Below are 15,503 nucleotides of genomic sequence, written 5' to 3' on the forward strand. Positions count from 1 at the left end.
CACATTGCTATTATTTTTACTGTGGGAAACACTTAAAACCTATTAAATGATCTTGAAGTGATCACACTTTCTATTGATGCAGTCTGTATGTGCAGTTTTTGTAACACATACAACACAATCAGCTCCACCTATATTGAGCTTTATATATTAACTTACTGAGATTACAACTGCTTGGAGAGCCCTTGCTGTTTGGGTGTTTTCCATGCATGTGATTTCAACTTTGTAGGCTCCTCCTACTTCATAGTCCTCAAATAGCAAGGATTATCAAATCAACTTTGTATTGGAGCAACAGAGCTCTATAACCTTTAATTAATCAAAATAAAACACATTTATTAAAAATGAAATAAAAAAAAATTAAAATCCCAACATAATGTATTCAGAGAAATCCCATGAGTGACACTACATTTTTGTCCCCAGAGCCTGAAGACGATATCAATGTATGTATTTATGTTTACTAGCAAATATTATTTCCCTCCTAGATGTTGGTTATATGATGAGTGTACTGGGTGCTGCATTTGGATACATTGTGGGTGTGCAGTTACTGAATATCTATGTTGATGTGGATCAACTACAAGAGTAAGGGTTGAGGGACTCTCTCCACCCTGATCCTCTCTAGTGTCAGGGGTAATAGCGGTAGCGGAGGGAATGCACACAAGAGCCCCTGTGGCCAGGGGAGAGCTAGTGCGTCTACTCCCAGGGGACCCCCGTCTCTCTCCATAGAGAACCAAAGGGGGCAATGAGTGGACTCGGCTGAGGCGAAGAGGTTGACTTGTGCCGTACGAAACCTCTCCCTAATCTGTTTCACAACCTGAGGGTGCAGTCTCCACTCCGAGCTGTCTGGTGCTCCTCTGGCCAGGAGGTCTTGCTTCTTTGTTGTCCATACCGGAGAGCTGCACCGCCCTGATGGAACGCAAGTTTCTGTGCATCCAAGATAGGAGTCTGTGTGCTGAGTGATGAAGGCCCGGTGAGCACAGGCTGCCTTGGTGGTTTATGTAGGCTACCTCTGTCGTGTTGTCCGTCTGGACCAGCATGTGTTTGTGTGCTAACTGCTGGCGAAAATGAGATAATGCCAGGGCTACTGCTTGCAGTTCTTGGGCATTTATATGCATTTGCTGCCAATGTGATCACTTCACTTCTGTGAGGGGAGCCGAGGGGAGATCCGAGGCACAGATTGCTGGGGCGGAGCCACCACTCCAATGTCTTCCGGCATTGTCTGGACAATCGCACCAGCTGGTATCGATCGCGGACCGGGTGCAACTTGAGCGTATTTACCCAGGCTTGAAGCGGGCACATTCTCAGCAGCCCTAGGGGAAAGATTCTCGAGGCGGCTGCCATCAGCCCCAACAAACTTTTAAATATTCTGACCTGTAGAAGAGCATCCTCTTTAAATTGGGATAATCTCAAAGTTCTGTTTGATCCCCAGGAACACGGACTGAGATGGTATGAAGTTGCTCTTCTGTTGATGTATGGAGAGCCTTAACTTTGTCACATAATCTATGACCTGTTTGGTGTTCGCCTCGGTGCATGCTTTGGGACGCGCGCAAACTAGCCAATCGTGCAGGTAGTTTAAGATCTGAATACCCCGCAGCTTGAGTGGAGCCAGTGCTGCATCTACGCACTTGGAAAATGTATGGGGCGCCAACGAGAGGCCAAACGGCAGCACGCAGAATTCGGATGCGTTGCCTTGAAAGGCGAAGTGTAGATCTTTTGTGTGCGCGGGACGGATTGGGACATGGAAGTAGGCGTCTTGCAGGTTGATCGATGTGAACCAGATGCCCGGCTGGACGATCTGGAGGATATGCTTTGATGTTAACATGTTGAACGTCCTCTGTTTGAGGAACATGTTGAGGACCTTGAGGTCCCTCTTTGGCACCAGGAAGTACCTGGAGTAGAAGCCACTGAGATCGTTTAGGTATACCAAGCACACAGTGTTTTTCTGTTGAAGATTGGCGATCTGTTGAAGGAGAATCGCACACACTTGTTCTAGGTGGTAAAGAGCACACCCTTGAAGGGTGGCAGGCCTAAACGGAATTGCAGACCATAACTGTGTGTCTCATAGTCAATAGCACCCAGGAGTCCTGGATGCAACCTTGCCATGAGCTGTGTCCAGTGGTCAGTCCGTTTGTGAGGGGGGAAGGTGGCAGTCGAGGGAGAATGAGCTCGGTGCCAAGCAGTCAGTGCAGAGTCAATCGGAGCCGAGGGAGAGTGCGCTTGGTGCTGAGCAGTCGGTGCAGAGTCAATCAGAGCCAAGGGAGAGCGCGTTCGGTGTCGAGCAGTTGGTGCAGAGACAATCGGAGCCGAGGGAGAGCGCGTTCGGTGCTGAGCAGTTGGTGCAGAGTCAATCAGAGCCAAGGGAGAGCGCCTTCATGCCGAGCAGTTGGTGCAGAGTCAATTGGAGCCGAGGGAGAGCGCGCTCAGTGCCGAGCAGTTGGTGCAGAGTCAATCGGAGCCGAGCAATTGGTGCAGAGTCAATTGGAGCTGAGGGAGAGCACGCTCGTTGCCGAGCTGTCGGTGCAGAGTCAATCGGAGCTGAGGGAGAGCGCACTCGTTGTCGAGCTGTCGGTGCAGAGTCAATCGGAGCCAAGGGAGAGTTCGCTCGGTGCCGAGCAGTCGGTGCAGAGTCAATCGGAGCAGAGGGAGAGCGGTCTCGGTGCTGAGCTGTTGGTGCAGAGTCAATCGGAGCCGAGGGAGAGCGCAGTCGTGCAGAGTCAATCGGAGCTGAGGGAGAGTGTGCTCGGTGCCGAGCAGTCGGTGCAGAGTCAATCGGAGCCGAGGGAGCGCGCGCTCGGTGCCGAGCAGTCGGTGCAGAGTCAATCGGAGATGAGGGAGAGCGCGCTCGGTGCCGAGCAGTCGGTGCAGTCAATTGGAGCCGAGGGAAAGTGCGCTCGGTGCCGAGCTGTTGGTGCAGAGTCAATCGGAGCTGAGGGAGAGTGCGCTCGGTGCCAAGCAATTGGTGCAGACTCAATCAGAGTTGAGGGAGAGCGCGCTCGGTGCCGAGCAGTCGGTGCAGAGTCAATCGGAGCCGAGCAGTCGGTGCAGAGTCAATCGGAGCTGAGCTGTTGGTGCAGAGTCAATCGGAGCCAAGGGAGAGTGCGCTCAGTGCCGAGTTAAATCGACGTCGTGGTCGGCACCGAGGAAGAGCATGGTATATGCCGGGCTGTTATAGCCCAGTCAATCAGCGCCGGTGTTGAGGATGAGCACAGCAGCGCTAGGAGAGCCCGAGGCAGAGAAGGGCGCGTAGACCCCAGCTGGATGGTAGCTGAAGCGGAGTAAATAGGGGTAGAGGACGGTGCCGTGAGCCTGTGGGGTCACCCTACAACACCACAGTAGCTCCAGAAACGGTATTTTAACTACACAAGGCAGTAGTACAGAATTAAAAGCTGAGGTCCAATCTCAATAGAGGGGTCGAAACCAACTCTAATCAGTAGAATCTACCTAAGCAAGACTAAGGCAATTAGCAATCTCAAAAACACCCTTATTAATGTAGCTTACCATTAGAAATCCAATTTGTAGGTTGAAACCGTACAAATGAGCCAATTTCCAGCACAAACAAAGCACAGGGCAATCTGCGTGTTGTCTCAGTGAGGTGAGAGAGAAAATGGTGATATACTATTGTGAGGATGACCCTCTTCAGCAGGAGGTGGGAGGGACATCCTCCTCATAGCAGGGCCCTAATAGGGTGGCTTTTTTTTTTTTATATATGCTTAGTGATTGACAGATCAGAGAGGCTCTTCCCATTCAGTAATGGTTGTCATTCCACTTGGAAGGGAATTAAAATTTGCCAGTACAGTGTTTGGTCACTGTAAGAGAGAGAGAATGAATTCTAGTTAAGAATCTTCCTCCTGACCTGTGAAGGTGCTGTGTAACATGAACAGTGTGGCCCAGACTGGATGATTTGGCAGTTCATTCCAGGGTCAGACGGAAGCCAGCCGTCCAAGAAGGGTCAGTCTAATAACGTGCTAAATAATGTTCTTTTCAAGCAGTTTCATGAAGATTACCACTTTAGAAATGTAACTGTGACATACAGGTTGACGGCTTCCTTTATTTACCTCCATCATTTGTGTCTCAAAAGTCCTTTTGCAAGTTTAATTAAATATATGCAAAATAGTGTGACGTATGTATCCTTGTCTCCTCTATATCCCCCCATCGGGGAATAAAAGCACAAATACATCACTTAGGGAGGGAATACATGTACAAATACATGTCAGGGAGACAATGTTTTTATAAGTTAGATACAATATGTGTATGGTTTTCACTGTTCCAAACTCGCAACTTTTATTTCATTTTCACAAGAAACCGTAGGAGAAGCTGAAGACTTCACTCTTACAGCCCATTACCTTATTATTGCTTATTTTGCTTTTGCATTTGCAAGTGATGTCTATAGAAACGCTGTGAGCTCATCCTGCTTATGCAGCACCACAGGAGGCACACTGATTTCCATAATAGTAAATACACTTGTCCCTGTTGTGTAATTGCTTACGTTAGCTCTGGAGCACCAGCCCTGTCATCCAGAGAGCTGTTAAGGAGGACTTTGTGTTCCTGCTAGCCAAATATAGGTCACCCTTAAGAAGAAATTTGTCATCCACATTTGCATTTTCACACAAAAAATGCACTGCTGATGAGAAAATAAAATGACATACAAGATATCCCAGAATTGTTAAATTGGTTATTTGCTAAGCCATTTAAGTTGAGGTTACTTCCCAAAATGAGACTACATCCTAAAACTCTTTACATTGACTCAAGCATTAAAGAAGTATGCATTCTGCAAATGTATTTAGAGGTTTTTTTAATGTGTCTGTCAATATTTAAAGCCCTCGTATTTTTGCTTGGAAAGGATGTTTGTTAATTGCTGGAGCAGCAATTGGACAAGTACTTGGAGGGCTGGTGGTTTCTAAATTCAAAATGAAACGCAAGCAGACCATTAGGCTGGCTGTAGCCATAACTTCACTGATGTTTTTGCTTGTTTTATCTAAACGTGACAACCCTGAATTGGCTGGAATACCAGCTGAGTAAGTAAACGATTAAAAATATTACATAAATGTGCATTTAAGTTTTATAACTTTATTATAGTTATTAAATAAGTTCGGGTTTATAAATACAGAGCATAACCTTACAGTAGTAGTTAGTTGGTGTGTTACTTTTGTTGGCCAGCATATATTTTCATGTTTTTTTTTTTTTTTTTTTTTGGCATATTAAATTATATTGTGGGACCATACTCTTCAAATTAATGATAACCAGTACCAAACGTTTTTTTTTTTTTTTTTTTTGCATATTAAATTCCCTTTCAGAAATGGAGCAACAGGAAATCTGATTGCCCTGTGTAATACTAACTATAACTGTGACCGCTCCCACTACAACCCTGTCTGAGGGATGAATTATGTTCAATACTTTTCATCCTGTCATGCAGGGTGTAAAGACCATGTTCTGCAGAGTAGAACTAAGGTACATTGAAGGTTGTCTTCTTCTATACTACCCCCAAGGTATGAAAATAGCGTTTGTATATTAAACGGGTTTCATTATGAACTTTTGAAATGTCTTCTGTTTAAACCAAGCAAGCAAGTGGGCCTCTGAGCAGTTTCCTGTTTAGAGAACAGCCTTGTTGTGCCCCCTAGTGGTTTTTACTGAGCTAACTGTCTAGTGGATTATTTGCCAGAATATTGTTTATTCTTTATTTTTTGTAAAACAGAATTCTGTGTCTCTCAATTTCTTGTTCTTCAACCATTCTGATGTAGACTTGCTTGTTTGTTTTGGATCATTGTCATGCTGCATGACCCAGATGCGCTTCAGCTTCAGCTCATGGATGGATGGCCTGACAGTCTCCTGTAGAATTCTCTAATACAGAGCAGAATTCACGGTTCCTTCAATGATGGCAAGTCGTCCAGGTCCTGATGCAGCAAAGCATCCCCAAATCATGACACTAACACCACCATGCTTGACCGTTGGTATGAGGTTCTTACTGTGGAATGCAGTGTGTGGTTTTCACCAGACATAATGGACCCTATGTTGGCCAAAAAGTTCCACTTTTGACTTATATGTCCAAAGAACATTGTTCCATAACTCTTGAGGATCACCCAGGTGCTTTTTGGCAAACTTGAGACGAGCATTTATGTTACCAGTGTTGTATTTAAACATCACTGAAAATAAAGAAAGTTGTATTAATTCTGTATGCTGCTATCTTTTTGTGAATTACATTAAACTAAATGCACTATTATCTCATTTTTCTTAATGTTTTTCTCATTTAGATGCAGCTTTCAAATCTGGAATTTTTACTGCGGTGGCATACTTTCTGTATAAACCGCCACCAGGAAGTGTCTAATGAGAAATCTTTATCTACAACTTTATCTAATTGATACATTTAGCCATTGCCTGGTTGTTACATGTATTGTACCTGGTTGTTAGTGGTATTTTATTTTAGGTTTTTTAAAAAGTTGGGATGACTCATTGTTGGTTTTGTATTAATGAATGTAATTGTTATTTGGGCTTGCACACCTGACTTCCAGATGGAGCTGCATTTGCAATGCATACTTGGATGCTATCTGTGTTACAAATAGAATTCCCTCCTCTGAGTAACAAAAGAAAAAAAAAAAAAAAAAAATGAAAAAAAGTTCTTTAAAAAATGCATTTAAAAGTGTATTTGATACTGCTGGCAACCAATTAATATTGTGTGCCTACTGCAAAAATAAATTGATGCTGTGTGTCCACTGCAAGAATATATGTAATTAAACAGTGTGGCAGGGCTGAGGCCCTGCACATAAAAAAAAAATGTATATATTGTTTGCAAGTTCTATTTTTGTAAATTTAACTTGAATGTATTTTTAATGTATGTTTGGCAAGGATTGGGTTAAAATCCCACCCCTGCCAAATCCATGTGTAGAATGTGGCTGGGTCCAAATGGATTAATTGATGGTCAATTGGACCCAGCCACATGGTATAAAAGAGGAGCCAGTTCAGAGGAGTTTGTTGTTAGTTCTCTAGAGAAAGGATTGGGAGCAGCAACAGTTTGTGCTCACTGTTGTTGCACAGAGCTAGCCTTTGCTTGGGTGCAGTTTTGATTTATTTTGTATTTTAGTTGAACAGCTGTTTTTGTTTCTTTGTTTAATAAGTGTGCAAGAAGCTCTTTAAACTGCAGCCTCCTGTTTTCTGCATTTGCTATCCCCATCTATAGCTGTCTTGACCCCCCAGCTACTCTTACACTGACAGTAATACTTCTGTTCACCTTAATGGTGTATTTGCTGCAGTTATCATTGATACTGAAGTGAATGCAGCTGTGAGTATTGTTTCACACACTGCATAAGATTAAAACTCAGGGTTAGTTTTTTGTCCCTGAAAGGCATACCAAAATCTAGGGTGCAAAACCAATGCAACCAATATAGTAGCTTAGAGGCCATGTTCAGCACCCCTTATGCTTAAAGCTACATTCCCGGAAATCGGAATTCTTTCTGTGAATCAGATCCATGGTATAGTATATGGATGTACCCCAGGCTTTGAACTTCTTGGACAAAGATAAAACAGATTTTATAGTCAAGACCTAAGAGTGGGAAGCCGGCCAGGAAATTCGTCTCTGTCATCTGTATGCAATAAACATGCATTCTCATGCTTTGTTTTCCCACATGACACACGTCTGCCTTTGTATGAGGGATAAACGACTATCACACTACTAAGAGTCGAAAACTCACACAGCTACATAAATGCTGTGCTAAGGGCAACTGGAGAGAGGCCTTGGTGCTTTCGACAGGGCAACTGTCAGGAATACATCCTTTCCCTTTAAAACCCTGTTGGCAGGCCTCACTATTCTGGTGACCAAATTGATGAAAAGCACTGATGTAGTTCATTCTGAGGTATAACTACTGGATATGAAACAAATTCTAATTAAAACATGTTGATAACAATTGTTCCTTAGTATTCAGCATGAAAAAAAAATGAAAGCAGCTCAGGGGTATCAGTTTTTAGGCTTGTCATTTTCTTTAATTTAGTATTCAGAATTTAGTCCAGTGACATAGGCCTCTTACATGTGATAGTTTAAAAAAACAAAAACAAAACATTTCTGAGATATGCAAGTTATAATTATCACGAAGCAAAGGAATTAATGGTTACAGTACAATCAAGATATTATGTTTACAGTCATATATTATCATGGTTTAATAAACAGTATCAGTAAAGACAGCTGGTACTATACGCTACTTAACTATGTCAATATATGCAGTGAAAACAATTACAATTTGCTAATCCGGCACAGTGGGATTAATGCACCTGCCTAAACCCCAGGTGTTCTGGGTTGAAATTAATTTTAGATGTTCCCAATAATCCACATCATAATGCCACGCACACGTTGGCACAATTGGCTTGTGCACAATCTAAAGGGAGGGAATAGGATCAGGTGGTCATGGAGGCCAACGTGTAACGCTTGTGATCTGTGATCTATATACATTAGCTCAGCACCCAATTGGCAAACACATATTCTGTTTTATTTAAGTAATTTTGACTTATTAAGATTATAAATTTTGGTGATAGACTTTATAACTGTACAGTAAAGTAGACTGCGGGGCTCTTACACCAGCATGACCAGTTGAAAATAAGAAATTGCCAACCAGTTCTCACCAGTGATAACCATTTCTGAAATCACTTTTTTCCATTAATATATTATTTGTACATGCACAGAATACACATTTAGTAAAAAACCAGAGTTCCAATTGTCAGTTCTCTCTTGAACCAGTATCTTATTGCTCCATTATAAATTATTAACATGGGGTTACTAGGTTTATGTTTCAACAACATGATATAGGCCTACTGTCTATAAATTGCAGAATGTAAAGTAGGAGTAACACTTTATTTTCTAGACTGTTATAAATTTTTCTCTTAGGTTGTTTTTTTGTTTTTTAAGCCTTTTTGTGTACCTTGAGTATGTATTGCAATGTATATGGTCATGTCTTCAGTGCTGAATTTCAACATTTTCTGCAGCCACAAGATGGCGTATCATCTCGCTATGAAGCACGCACTATACTATAGTTTACCCCTTTTACAACAGCTCACTGCCACTTCACTGGCAGCGTGTTGAGACATATTCACACGCAGGTAGCCTCGTATAGGCTTCAGTTTCAGTAACAGCGGGTGACAATGTGTTTTTCGTCATGACATTCTGGAAGCAGACTATAGAGTGTATGAGATTGTAAAGAACTGGACTATGTAAAAAAAAAAAAAAAAAAAAAAAAAAAAAGCACGAGCAAACACGAAAGCGTTTGCAACTTGACAGAAGTACACACTTGGCGAAGTCACTTCATCAGAAAAACACAAGGTTGGTACGTCGGTTTTTTCCTCTTAACTTTACCAACACCATGCCGATAATTGTGTTGTCATGTAGTATGTTTTAGTATGCAAGTTAAGTTATTTGTAGCGTGTGTTATTTGTGCGTCTGGGTTGAATTACCATTAGCCATCAATAATAACCAGTACGTATTTATTTGTTGTCACACCGTATAACAGTTTGATCAGTTATTGAAACCAACATACCATTTCTTTTGCACTGAATTTTAAATCTGTATTACAGGTTCTGTATATCACGAAAGTATGAAGCGTGTCTGAAGTTGTCTTTTGGCCTCTCCATTTTTTGTATCTGTCTTTCAGGTCGTTTCTGTGGTGATATTACAATGAAAGGCTGGACTCCTTTGCTATAGGAGCAGTGTCAGAGATCATCCACAAGGTTACAGTGTTTCAGATATGGCTAACAAGCCACAAGATACTCAGACAAAGAAGCCAAGCAGATCATGCTTTGGGGATATCCGAGCATTTGTTGCCAGTCTTTGCTTGATTCTTAGTGCTAACAGCATTGGCAATGCTTACCTGGTAAGTGAAGCCATGCTCCCTATTACAGAGACAAAGCCACAATTATACTGCAGATACATATCGGGGATATAAGCAGGGGGTTCACAGTTTTAAGTTTTGATTGTATGAACACAAACCTATTTTCAAGTGAAATATTGGTCTAGGATTAATTTGGGGTAATTAATACTTTATTTCAGTTTAAGATGTTATAAGCTTAGGTCATGGTGTGTGGATAGATATACTGTCCATTTACCAATATTTTATTGCTGTTTAAAGTATTTTTACAATTTAATGTAACATTTTACAATTTAGTATATAGTAATTTAGAAATGTAACATGAAGTGTATTTTGCTCAATCACCTTTGTAAGCCATCATGTAACTGTGATATATATATATATATATATATATATATATATATATATATATATATATATATATATATATATATATATATATATATATATACATACAGTGCCTTGCAAAAGTATTCAGACCCCTGACCAATTCTTTCATATTACCGAATTACAAATGGTACATTGAAATTTCGTTCTGTTTGATATTTTATTTTTAAACACTGAAACTCAGAATCAGTTATTGTAAGGTGACATTGGTTTTATGTTGGGAAATATTTTTAAGAAAAATAAAAAACTGAAATATCTTGCTTGCATAAGTATTCAACCCCTGTGCTGTGGAAGCTCCCAGTTTGCACCGATGAAAGAAATTGCCCTAACGAGGACACAATTACCTTACCATTGGCCTCCACCTGTGAACCATTAAAGTTGCTGTCACATTTTCTGGATAAAAACCCCACTGTTGAAGGATCATTGGTAAGGCTGTGAATCTGAAGGAAAATGAAGACCAAAGAGCATTCTACAGAAGTTAGAGATAAAGTAATACAAATGCATAGATTAGGGAAAGGGTACAAAATAATATCCAAGTGTTTGGATATCCCAGTGAGCACAGTTGGATCAATAATCAGGAAGTGGAAGCTGCATCACACCACCCAGGCACTGCCAAGAAAAGGCCGTCCCTCAAAACTCAGCGCTCAAACAAGAAGGAGACTTGTGAGAGAAGCCACAGAGAGGCCAACAATCACTTTGAAGGAGCTACAGAGTTCAGTGGCTGGGAGTGGAGTAATGGTGCACCAGTCAACCATATCAAGAGCTCTGCATAACACTGGCCTGTATGGGAGGGTGGCAAGAAAGAAGCCGTTACTCAAAAAGTACCATCTGAAAGCACGTCTGGAGTTTGCCAGAAAGCATGAGAGTGACCCAGCTGCGATGTGGGAAAAGGTTTTGTGGTCAGATGAGACCAAGATAGAGCTTTTTGGCCAAAACTCAAAGCGCTATGTGTGGCGCAAACCTAACACTGCCCATGCCTCAAGACACACCATCCCTACAGTGAAGTATGGTGGTGGCAGCATCATGCTGTGGGGATGCTTCTCATCAGCAGGGACTGGGCATCTTGTTACAATTGAAGGAAGAATGGATGGAGCAAAATACAGGAAAATACTGCAAGAGAATCTGCTTCAGTCCGCTAAAAAACTGAAGCTTGGGAGGAAATTCACCTTTCAGCAGGACAATGATCCCAAGCACAAGGCCAAAGCAACATTGGAGTGGCTCAAGAACAAAAAGGTGAATGTCCTACAGTGGCCCAGTCAAAGTCCTGATCTCAATCCCATTGAGAATCTGTGGCACTATTTGAAAATTGCGGTCCACAAGTGTCGTCCAACCAACCTGAACAACCTGGAGCAAATCTGCCAAGAAGAATGGGCCAAAATCACTCCGATACTATGTGCAAAGCTGGTACATACTTACCCCAAAAGACTTAAAGCTGTTATTGCAGCGAAAGGTGGCTCTACCAAATATTAATGTGTGGGGGTTGAATACTTATGCAAGCAAGATATTTCAGTTTTTTATTTTTCTTAAAAATATTTCCCAACATAAAACCAATGTCACCTTACAATAATTGATTCTGAGTTTCAGTGTTTAAAAATAAAATATCGAACAGAACGAAATTTCAATGTACCATTTGTAATTCAGTAATATGAGAGAATTGGTCAGGGGTCTGAATACTTTTGTGTGTGTGTGTGTGTGTGTGTGTGCACTGTGTGTGTGTGTGTGTGTGTGTGTGTGTGTGTGTGTGTGTGTGTGTGTGTGTGTGTGTGTGTGTGTGTGTGTGTGTGTGTGTGTGTGTGTGTGTGTGTGTGTGTGTGTGTGTGTGTGTGTGTGTGTGTGTGTGTGTGTGTGTGTGTATCTCCCCAGAAAGCCTAAGATCACACATATCTTTTAAACTCCACTGATTGTATCATATTCAGCGGTTTCAGTATTGAGGTCGGCTCCATGTAGGTGAAGTAATATATTAATGAAGAAAACTGTTCAGTAACCACTAGTAACAACACTGTAATGTTATTTCATTATCAAACTATACTGGTCAGGTCACAGTTAAGTTAGACATGACATTTATCAGTCATTAGTGTAGGATAATGTTTATCTCCACTAATTAATCGATTATCTTATCATAGCATCTGTCACTTCCTTCATATTTCTTTATAAAGAAGGATCACAAGGGACCTTTGTTAAGTTATGTGGCCCTATATGAACACCATGGAGATCCCTCTGCTAAGTTATTTATGCTGACTGCACTGCTGCATCATCACACTTCATTTGAATGCATTTGCGTGGTTCAGAAAGACTCTGATCCACTTGCGTCCGTCATTCTACTTGTAGGCAAACGTATCAGGTAGAGTCGTCATCAGTGTGACGGCAGAATACCTTTGCATTACTGATTTTATTATTTTTATAATATAGGCTATATAAAAAAGTGTGCACTGTAGGCTGCTGTTAGGGTGTTAATCAGGGTTTTACTCGGGTAATGTCTCCTACTGTATGCATTCTTCCAGTGTTTTACGTTTTAATTGTTTAATGGGTATATCATTACAGTAGGAAAGTGTTCTGGCACAGTGTGTGTGTCAGACTTGTTTATGGCAGTATTGTGCCTATATTTGCTAGTGCTTAGTGTCATGTCTACTTGTACCCATTACACATTTAAAACAAAAGAACAAATATAGATGAAGATGCGGAAGAGCTGAAGGTGTCACAGTGTTTGCCAGTAGTTTGCAGTTGACACAGAACTGTCTTCTTTTATTTTGGTGCAAACTCTTGAAGACATTGTCATTGTGCAGCCGTATTCTTTCTTCATCAGAATTCTTGTTCAGTTTTTTTTTTATGTCTTTCGACAGATCAGCATGCTAAGTACCCTTGAAAAGAGGTTTAGTCTGAGGACGTCAGAACTTGGATTAATTGCAAGTGGATTTGAAATTGGCAACCTTTTGGTGATCCTTTTAGTAAGCTATTTTGGCGGGAAAGGTCACAGACCCAGGCTTATTGGCTGTGGTGGAATTATAATGGCATTGGGTTCACTTCTTTGTGCATTACCTGAATTTGTGAGTCATCAGTATGACTATCAGAAAGTGAAAATATCAACCTCAAGGGACACTTGTTCTACTGGCAAGCCATCGATGGAGAAAGAAGATGAAATGGAGCGTTGTATGGAAACGCAGTCTACAAACATGATGTACGTGCTGCTTGTAATAGCTCAGGTTTTAATAGGAGTCGGAGCTTCATCAGTTCAACCATTGGGTGTCTCCTACATGGATGATCATGTGAAGAAAAAGGATTCTTCCCTTTACTTGGGTAGGTAGTGCCGAAGTTTGCTTCACTTAACTGTGGGGGTGTCAGTCAGTCTTAAAGCAATCCTACACCCAATCCTGGGTTTCAGAACTAAACTTAATAAGTGTTATTTAAATGATCAGAAGCCAGATGTCTGATCAGTCAGGCCCCAGCTAAATAAAGTATTCCTCCCCTGCATGAACCAGACTCAGGTGAGATGTGTGTTCATGTAAAAATGTAATTGTAGCATACAGCTTGGCAGACAGGTTCTGCCGTATCTACCCAGATTCTGTTAATGTCTATTACTTGCGCTAAAGAATGTCCTAACCCAGGTTTCATCACAATTTCAAAGATGGTTAACAGTGTATGTAAAGCTCTAAAGTGTGGCATCTGCTCATGCATAAGGACTGTACCCCCACAATAACCCTGTTCTCAGCCAGGTGTAAAAAGTCAAGTAAGTAAATGTTTCAACTGTTGCTGTCATTTGTGTTTTAAATGTCTTATGTTTCAAACTCTTTCAAATTCATTGGTTGAATTGTTTGCTGTGCTAAGTATATTTTGGTGTATCTCAGCCAATTGGAAATTCAGGGTCTGAATGAATTTTTAGGGCTGTAGAATTACTCCTGATCTAAAAGAGGACGATTCTGTTAGTGGAGCAATGGGACACCCTTCTAAACCACGTCACTCAGACAGAGTGCATTTCCACATGCACACAGAACCATTACACTGCTCTGGGGTGACCTTCGTCTTCCCCTTAGAGGTGAGGAAGCAGATGTGGCAGGAAATGTACAAAGCTTCTGCCTCTGCACTGTCAGAAACTTACATATCAAAGTACTGACTTCATATTTGCCTCTTACAGTAGCCTACATAAACACTGCATGTAAATTTTGATAGTTGGCGCCTCTTTATCCTGAATAAGCAGCTGTCCCAATTAAACAAGAGGCAGTTGAGACAACCATAGTCACACTTTTTTGTTTGTTAATGAAAAGAAAAATAATGAAATCACATCACGTTAGGATTAAATGTTAAAAGCATAATTTAACATGAGTCAATGTGTTTTAATTCCTTAACAAAATTAATCGCTATTTTTTAATTCTACATGAAATGCAAAATAATGAAATCACATCTTATCACAAGGCGAGGCACCTGCGATGTTGACACGACAACTTTCTTTGCAACATCAGCCTGAGAATCCACAGGAGACTCCAGCTCCTTCAGGAGTTCAACATGATTTACGCAATTTACACAAGTCACAGTGTAATCACGGACTCTCTGCACTGTGCAAAGCAACCTGTCTTGCTCTGAAAAGTGATCTCCGTTCATCATTTGAAACTACTGTATCCTAATTAAATGAAGCAAATTCCCAATTAAACGACATAAATAGCATTGGGAAGAACCACCTCCCAGCATTGTATCCCACTTACAGACATTTAGACTTCTAACAACATGTTTTTCTCTGTTTAACATTATATTTATATTTGGTACACAGCTGTAGTCTCTCAGTCATATTCCCTTTCAGTTGTTGTCCAGTAAAAATGATCTGTTCTTTTAATCTCTGTTGGGGAAGGTTTGTTTTTGTTCACAAAGAAACACATTCCTACTTTTTTCTTTCTTTTTTAATAGAAAAATGCTGCTAGTGATTAATTGTGACTTACTGTTAGCAGTGTTTTTCCACACGGCTGGTTAATAACACTATAAGACATATTTTAAATTATTCAGCAGTGTGAAAAAAAATAAAACATTTCTGTTGTAGCGTACTGAAGGTTTATTACCAATGAAAAGAGTAAACTCCTTCTCAGTAGGGAACACTATATAATTTAAGTCATCACATATTTAGTCATTTATGCCTTCGTCGACTAGTAATGAAATTCTGGGACACCCCACTTCTTCACATCTTTGAATTGGTTACATTACAACACAATAACCAAGTGGACATATATTACTCTGATGCTATTAAAGGATTAGTCACTTTCAGATGTCAACATTGTACAAAAAGATACCGTGAGATTACTA

This window comes from Polyodon spathula, chromosome 1 (assembly GCF_017654505.1).
Source record: "Polyodon spathula isolate WHYD16114869_AA chromosome 1, ASM1765450v1, whole genome shotgun sequence".
Lineage (NCBI taxonomy): Eukaryota > Metazoa > Chordata > Actinopteri > Acipenseriformes > Polyodontidae > Polyodon > Polyodon spathula.